Source organism: Chrysochloris asiatica, unplaced genomic scaffold, assembly GCF_000296735.1.
Source record: "Chrysochloris asiatica unplaced genomic scaffold, ChrAsi1.0 scaffold00001, whole genome shotgun sequence".
NCBI lineage: Eukaryota > Metazoa > Chordata > Mammalia > Afrosoricida > Chrysochloridae > Chrysochloris > Chrysochloris asiatica.
In genome coordinates this window covers 24505169-24514175 of record NW_006408519.1, presented here as the reverse complement: position 1 = coordinate 24514175, position 9007 = coordinate 24505169, and the positions used below count along the sequence as shown (strand labels likewise).

At 40.5% G+C, this 9007-nt stretch overlaps 1 protein-coding gene across 1 annotated transcript in view; it reads right to left on the bottom strand.

Annotated features, from left to right (window-relative positions):
• The window catches only part of LOC102829478 (collectin-10-like), a 63134-nt gene that overhangs the window by 53312 nt on the left and 815 nt on the right, over positions 1-9007 (bottom strand). The window lies entirely within an intron of this gene.

The window sequence follows — 9007 nt, the reverse complement described above, 5'->3', positions numbered from 1 at the left end:
GTTCTGACTCATAGCAACCCTGTATAGGGTTTCTGAGGAGCCACTGACAAACTTGAACTGCCGACCTTGCAATTCAAACCAACCTTACAGTCCAACACATTAGCCCACACCACCACACCAGGACTCCAAAACAAACACTGATTTTTTTATTATGGCCATTTTTCTCCTGAGACATCTTTGGCCACTTCCTGATTGACATTCCTTTCATTCTTTTCCTCTTGCCCTAACCTAGTGTGGTGCTGTAGAATCAGCACTGAACTGAGAACCACAAGGTCGGCAGTTCAAACCCACCGGCTGCTCCTCAGAAACCTTATACAGGGTTGCTTTGAGTCGGAACAAACTTGATGATACTTCACAACAAACACCACCTTGAAATCTTTGTTTGGCATCTATCCATAGGTGGCAACAGTGGTTTGTATTCTATTACTAGTGTGGCATTGAGGGTTAATGCGCCAGACTGCAAAGCCGCTTGAACTGCAAGGTCGGCAGTTCAAGCTCACCAGTCACTCCTTGGAAACCCTATGCAGGGTCTCTATGGGTCGGAACTGATTCAACAGCACTTAACAACAACAACACTAACTTGAAGAACACCTGGTGTGGCGCTGTAGGATAAGCAGTGGACTGTTCACCACAAGGTCAGTGGTTCGAACCCACCAGCTGCTCCTCAGAAACCCTATACAGAGTCACTATGAGTAGAAACGGATTTGATAGAACTGAGCAAGAACAATAACAACTAAGTTGAAGGCTGACAGTTTGAACTCACCCAGGGCACTGCCGAATAATGGTCAGCAGTCTGCTTCCCAAAAGATTAAAGAAAGAAACAAACCCCAAAACCCTAGGGAGCAGTTTACATTGTGACATCGACTCACTATGGTTTGGAATTGTTTGTTTTGTTTTGATTTCAAAGGGAAAAATGGTGTAGAACATTCACACAATGGAATATAAAAAGTTTAAACTTCCAAATCACTTAAAATTTTGGCATGTCTGTTTATTAAGAAGCGTAATGGAAGAATGCAATGAATTCATGCAATGAATTAATATAAAGGTTTTAGAAAAATACCTACTTGCTTAACCTCTCTGAAAACATCACTAGAAAGAAAACAGCAATTGAACTTACATCAAGGTGACTCAGTTAAAAACAATTCTCTACCAGGTTTGCCAACTGACCTTCCTGCACACCTATTCTAATGTTAATATTGAATCACATAATGAGAATGACAAATGATGAGGATAATAATGTGACCTTGAGGAATGGTAAAGCAGCTGGGCTGGGCTGGGCACTGACTTCTAGTTCTAGCTCTATCACTAATGAGCAACTATGGGACCTAGAAAAAAATATTTTACCTCTCTGACTCTAAGAAGTTTTCACAAATGTAAAATAACTAGGGTTAAGGCAAATCATCTGTGAGAGTGCAGCATCCAGTTTGAGTCTGAAAGAGGTTCCGATATTCCTGGACCATGTCTGGTCTTCTGTTTGGAAAAAGTCACAAGAAAACTTATTTGCAGTGGGAGCCAAGGAGAGCCCTGGGAAATAATGTGAGTTGTTCAATCATAAGGATCCTGTACAATAGTTATTGTTAAGTGCCTTCAAGTCAGTTCTGACTCATAGTGACTCTGTATAGGGTTTCTGAGGAGCGGCTGGTGAGTTTGAGCTGCCAACCTTGCGGTCCAGTGCTTTATCCCACAGCACCACACCAGGACTCCCTAACAGCAATATAAAATGTTGTGGAACAATCAACACTTCTAGGAGTCTCTCTGGTCATTTAGCAAACAGTTGCAGCAGAAACATTGGCGCCCAAGTAGAACTAGATTGAGCTTATATCTACCTCCTTCACTAACGTGTACTTGAATTAGTGACCTCACACTAATGAACCTGCATTTTTCCCCCATATTTCTCAAAATGTATTGAGACAATTAAATTTAAGAATGCTTAAGAAACCCTGGCGGCATAATGGGTTATAAGATGGGCTGCTAACCTTAAGGTCAGTAGTTCAAATACCCCAACTGTTCCTCAGGAGAAAGATTTATATATAGCCTCGGAGACTATACAAGGTCACTATGAGAGCACATCACTACCACCATAAAGTGACTGGGAATGGCAATGATTCAACAGTTGTTAGTAATTCTGCTCCATTGCCATGATGAAAGTTATTAAAGGAAAAATTCAGTTGCTGATTTCACCCCATGGTGACCCCATGATTGTTAGAGTAGAGCTGTGCTTCACCTGGTTTTCAACGACTGCATTTTCAGCAGTAGTTCACCACATCTTTCAACTAATCCATCTCAGGATGGAAGCCAACCACCCAGTCAGTTACCAGCTAAGTGAGTTAATCATAAATGGCATCCACGTATTCAGTAGAGTGATGGTAAAGCGGAGAATGCCACTGTCTACCCCACGATTCCATCCCAGGCCACTTGTGAGGAGGAGTCACAAGGGTTCCTGTAGGAGCTGCTATGCCCTCAGAAGCAGCAAAAAGTTATCCTTACCAAGAGAGGTAGTAGTAGGTTAGTGGCCGGGCTCGGCTGAGACAGGCAGAGGCAGGAAAGTTAAGGGCGGACTGTGGTGGTGTGTGGTGGAGTCGTCGGTTCTGACTCATAGCGACCCTATACAGTGTTTCCGAGGCTGCAAATCTTTACGGGAGCAGAAAGCCTCATCTTTCTCCCGCAGAACAGCTGGTAGTTTTGAATTGCTGACCTTGAGATTAGCAGCCCGATTCGTAACCACGAGGGTACTGGGGATAAAAGTCATACCACTGGCTGGGATGGGGAGGGGGGGGCAGTTCTTTGACCTGAGCAAAGCAAAGAAATGATAGTAGCAGTCCCGCTCATGGGAACATGAGCAACAGTTTTTAAAATGTTTAAGTGTGAGTTTCCAGAGCAATTTCATTTCCCACTCAACAACCCATACACATTTTGCTTCATGACATTGGTTGCCATGTCCACAATGGAACAACACTCACCCCACATCCTCCCTGTTTTCAGCTTCCGTTTGTCCTTCTTTCTAATCCATCCCTGCCTTCTAAACTTTGCTTCTGGGTAAATGCTACCCTTGTGTGCTGTTGTTGAGTGCCGTTGAGTCAGTTCTCACTCATAACAACACTGTAAAGGTTTTCTGAAGAGTGGTTGGTAGGTCTGAATTGCCAACCTGTCTGTTAGCAGTCCAGTGCTTATCCTACAGTGCCACACTAGGGCTCCTTATAGGCTTGTCAATTTAGCTGAAAGAGTCCTGTGTAGTGCTGTAGTATAAGCGCTGGACTGCTAACCAAAAGGTCAACAGTTCAAACCCACTAGCTGCTCCTCAAGATACCTGGCTCAATGGCACTTAACAACAACATTTGACTGTAAATTGAGGAAAGGGGATGATTTCAGTTCTAGGCTCGAAGGGCCAAAGTCTTGGGGGTTCTCCTAGTCTCTATCTGATGGGTAAGCCAGGTCATTTTTATGATTTTGAATTTCGTTCACATTTTCCTTCTACTCTCTTTAAGACCCTCTACTGTGACCCATTTTATAACTATCAGGAGTGGTAGCCATGGCAGGGTCACGGGGACTGAGGTGTAGGTGATTCATTAGTCCTTTGGGCTAATTGTTCTCATGCATCTTTCATTGTTTCCATTCTTTGTTCTGGATCAGGAGAACCTTAGCTGGCTGTTCACAATGAGCGTCACTTTTTGCGACCTATTGGAAAGACTTGGATGATATGTGTTCAAGGAACTATCTTAGTAGATGAAGGCCACAAACAAATAAGTTAGGGATCATGGAAAATGCGGGGTCATTTATTTAATTTAAAAAAAAAAAACAACTTATTGAACAAGCACTTTGCATCAGGGACTCTTTGGGGCAATAAGAGAACACGCTCAACAAGATGGACAGATTCTATTTTCATGAAGTTTGCATTCTTGGATTGATCATAAATACACATATATACGCACAAGAAAATTCCATCTGTAATGAATCTGTGACAATCATAAAATGTTTTGACAAATGTGATGGTGAGTGAGGGCCTTGCTGAGCAAAAGACATGTGAGCTGAGATGTGAGGGGTGAGAAGGAGCTAGCTTTGACACCACCAAGCAGAGGAAGAAGCATGTGTAGAAACATGGCAGCATGGAGGAGAGAGAGACGAGAGGCCAGTATGCAGGGAGCAAGGTACAAAGTGGGAGAGCAGTTTGTGATGACGTGGGAGAAGCAGATCACAAACAGCCTTGTCACACCCAGACGCACAAATGTCATTGCAAATGGGAAACCCCAAACTCAAAAGCTAGCAGAAGTAAAAAAATAAACAGTAAGGTGAAATGATGTTAATTTCAAAATAAATAAATAATCCAATAACACAACAGTGAATTAGCAAAGAAGAGATGTGTCAACACCTTCAGCATAGTCTAACATCCAGCACACTGTTGGGCTGTGAGGTTGGATAATTTGGATCTTTATCAGCAGAAGAAAAAAACTAAACAGCAAATCCTCATTTTAACCAGGTTCTTAGGCATAGTCCTATCCATTTCATAACACCAACAAGGGGCAGGTAGATGGTATTTTCAAACCTGATCCTAATAGAAACCAGTAGAAGTTATAGGATGATACTGGACTCTAGTTAAAACAAGGTCAAGTTCAAGTTGCATGACTGAGTCATACCCAAAGCAATCTTGGACAATCCACTTGGCTTCACTGAGATCTTTGCATTTAAAGATATTTCTAGCTGATGAGGATATGGTAGGGGTGGTCATGTGCCCTCTTGTCAATTCTGTCTCATAGTGAACCTGTATAGGGTTTCTGAGGCTATAAATCTTTACAGGAGCAGAAAGCCTCATCTCTCTCCCAAGAAGCTTCTCATAGATTCGAACTGTTGACCTTGAAGTTAGCAGCTCAGTGTGTACTCCACTATATTATCAGGGCTCCTTATGTGAGGGTATGGTGGGTCATGTGCTGTGGAGTCAGTTCCAACTCACAGCTACCCAATATAGGATTTCTGAAATTGTAAATCTTTATGGGAAGAGAAAATCTCATCTTTCTCCTGCAGAGCAGTAGTAGATTTGAACTGCTGACCTTGGTCTCCTTACATGTTGTTAAGCACCGTGGTCTGGGTTCTGACTCATAGAGACCCAGTAAAGGTTTCCAAGGGGCAGCTGGTGGATTTGAACTACTGACCTTGTGGTTCGCAGTCCAGTGCTTATTCTAGAGCCACACCAGGACACTGTGACTTACACCAGCTGAGTGGCACTTGAAAACAAGAAGATATTGGGTGATGCTTTCCAGCATTCAGAGTACTTTCAAATGCATTGTTCTATTTGATCTTCACTCCACAGGATGTTGTTGTAAGTGCTGTCAAGGAGGTTCTGATTCATAGAGATCATTTATAGGGTTTCACAGGAACAACAGGTGGGTTTGAACTGCTGAACTTGCAGTTCAAATTGACCTTCTAGTACAGTACTTATTCTACAAAACCACACCAGAACTCCAGTTGTTGTTGTTGCTGTTATGAGTTGTCAAGTTGGCTCCATCTCTTAAAGACCACATATAGGGTTTACGAGGAGTGGTTGGTGGGTTTCATCCACCACCACTGTGGTTCAAACTGACCTAGCAGTCCAGTGCTTACTCTAGAGCACCACACCAGGACTCTAGCAGTGAGAATGAAATAAGACAATGCATTTGAAAATACTTTGAAATATGTAAGGCATTATCCAAATATTTCTTCTCGTTGTTGTTAAGTGCCATGGGTCTGGGAATGACTTAGAGTGACTCTGTATCCAGTTTCTGAGGAGCAACTGATGAGTTTGAACAGACCACCTCAAAATTCTTTTGAATATCTCTTGTTAAAATTTCTATTCAGTAGTGTTTTCAAGCAATACCACTAGAGGTCAGAATTTCACATAAGTTGTTTAAAAGACTATTGAGAAGAAACAAAAATTTCCAGCTAAATAGTGAAAAAATAAAGATGGTTTTCAACAAAGGGGTTTTAATAACTGTAATAGTATTATTCTCAGATTTGTTATTCAGAAGATAGGGAAGGAAGGAAAGATAGACTGTGTTAAATCTCTATTTATGATGCTTAGTTTATTTGATGATATGTAAATGTGCCACTGAAGGTCTATTTTATAAATAAAGAAACTGTGGTATATAACTGAATACAATAATATGTTCAAGATCCCACGATTAAACCTATTGTCTCTTTCAATAATAAGGTGCTGTGGAAAGAAGACAAAAAAAATGGCCCCTGAATCAAAGACAACATACTATTTGACTGGCATTCTTGATTTTCCACATGCTGCTCTTAATAAGGTATTTGTTTCTGTTTGATTTTTCAGTCTCTGAAATTAGTTGAAGGAAAATTCTGTTGCGTTTCTCAGCGCATCTAACAGTTTTCTGAGTGCAGTACTAGTAAAAGTGGTGTTGAGGTGATTGCTATTAGGTTCTGTCCAGTCGGTTTCAATTCATAGGGTTTCCAAGGAGCAGCTGTTGAGTTTGAACTGCTGAGCTTGTGGCTCACAGTTTCATCAGCTTAGCATTAGGTACAAAATGCATTGAACAGAAGCAATAGTCCAGTTCTTTAAACCGATTGTTTAGCCATCAAGTATTTTGAAAAGCTAAAAAATACAAATCCACTGTTTAGGGATGGGGAGTGGGTGTCCGTGGGTGGTATTGCTAACGTGCTTGGCTGATAACTGAGAGATTAGAGGTTTGAGTCCACCCAGTAGCACCTTGGAAGGGTTGGAGATGTACTGAAAACGCAGCCACTGAAAACAGAGCACAGTTCTGCTGTACACAATTGGGGTGGCTATGAGTCAGAATTGACTTGATGGTTAGTTGCTTTGTTTTGTTTTTGTCATTGCTATTGTTTGCTTGGATGGAAGCTGATATGAGAGAAGATACCATCTCTTGTTGTTTGGTATATTCACATCCATCCCAGTACCTTCAGCAGAAGAAGGTCAATGATGAATATATTTGCTCCACAGGTTAAGCAATGGACTACTAACCACAAGGTGGCTGTTCAAGCCCACCATTTGCTTGACAGTAGAAAGATGAGACTTTCTGGTCCTGAAAAATAAAAAATTTTTTTTTTAAACCTGAAAACCCTGTACAGGATTTCTATGAGTCAAAACCGACTCCAAGTCATTAAACAACAAGTACATAGGAAAACAATTTGCAAAGAAAAGCAATCAAGGGAACAAACAAACATCCAACAAAACAGTTAACTGGGCCTTGACCCTCAAGAATCCACAGCTAATAAAGATACGAGTTTTAGGACAAAGACATTATCTTCTTTAGTTTCATATGCTTAACATCTAATATGATGTCTGGAATTTAGTATGGGTTAAGATACATTCCAAAAACATGAAATGTTGGTACAAGGATGATAGCTTGCAAGCTATTTGATCCAGAGTCTCCAAGCTCTGGATGAAGAGATGGAAATCACACAGAAGTCCATGACAAACTTATTTCTGCAACGCAGGATTCTCGAGTACCCCTCCCCAAATGTCTCTCTCTCAAGATTGTTCCTCTCTTCAGTCTGTCATACTTTTGACTTCCAATTACCTCTTACATTCAACAAAGCCTCCAGATGAGAATTAAGGAGGTTTCCATTGTCAGAAGTCATAACAGTGTATCTTACTGGAGCCAAAAGTTTTGTGTACCATAAAGAAATGAGGCTAGGAAGAGCCACAGTGGACACCCACTGGTATTCAACAAATATTTATTGCAGATAGATTGAAGTGATAAAATGAGATAAAGTAACTTCAAAAAAAGTCTTTTAAGTATACTTCTTGCCTTGTTCCTGGAAGGATTTAAGATTTTTATCTGTACTTTGTAATTCTCAAAAGCTAGGATTAATGGGATTTTTTTTCTAAACACATTCTGCAGATTTTCTCTCCTTGCTTTCTCTCAAACTCTGCTCACTCACTAGAAGGCCCCCACCTTCCACATTTCATTTGCCTAAAAGCCTAACTCAAAAACTGCCTTCTCAGGAAATCTTTGCCCTTCCTTTTTTCTACTAAAATGAGTTCTCTCTCCACTGCTCATAACACTAATATGTATTACTTAATACATTACTATGTGTCCATGTATTCATAAGACCTGGAGTCCTGGTGTGGCACTGTGGGCTAATGCGTCAGATTGAAAAGTCATTTGAACTGCGAGGTCAGTGGTTCAAGCTCACCAGCTGCTCCTCGGAAATTCCATACAGAGTCGCTATGGGTCGCAATCGACTCAATGGCACTTAACAACAACAACTCCCTCTTGTGTCTTGGATTCTTGTACCTCTAGTGCCTAAAATAGTGCTTGGCATTTAATAAGTTCAATACGTTGGCTGAATTGGAATGAATGGAATTCTTGAAGTAGAATACATTTTATTTTGAACATTATTTTTAACTTCATCCTTTGTTTTTCCAGTTTGAAAGTTGCCATTCCTGTGTAAGGAAAATTATTTAACAGTACCAATCTCAAATGGATTCTCTGGTTTACAGGGACAAGGAAAACTTAAAATTTCAGCACTCCCCCACCCCCCACCACTCCTACATTCTGATGCCCCCAATACTCCAAGAAAAATACAAAGTTTCTCATACTCTACAAAAAAATCTATATATATAACACTTTTAAGTAAATACTTTTCTTTTAATCAAAACTTTCTTTTCTGAACATTTGACCTCAGATTATTCATTTATTCACCCAAGAAATTATTTGGAAGCCCTGAGGTCTCATTGTTCCTCTGTGCAGTTATTTTATGGTATCAAAGGTTAACACTTGGATTGCAATTTTAGGAGGAAATTAATTCACTGATTTTAAAAAAAATGCACTTTAAGCAATACACATTTAAATAACTGACACGCATAGGGTGATATGTTTTTGATTTTTTTTTTAAACCTTTTTTCTACTGAAAATTTGAAGCAGTTTCAATTCTTCCACCCCATAGCCCAGAGAAACATAGCATGAATTACTAATAAGGGAGTACCAATCTGCACTGCAGTGGCCATTTTCAGAACAAAAGGGTAAGAGCTGAAGCAAGGAAAACAGTATAT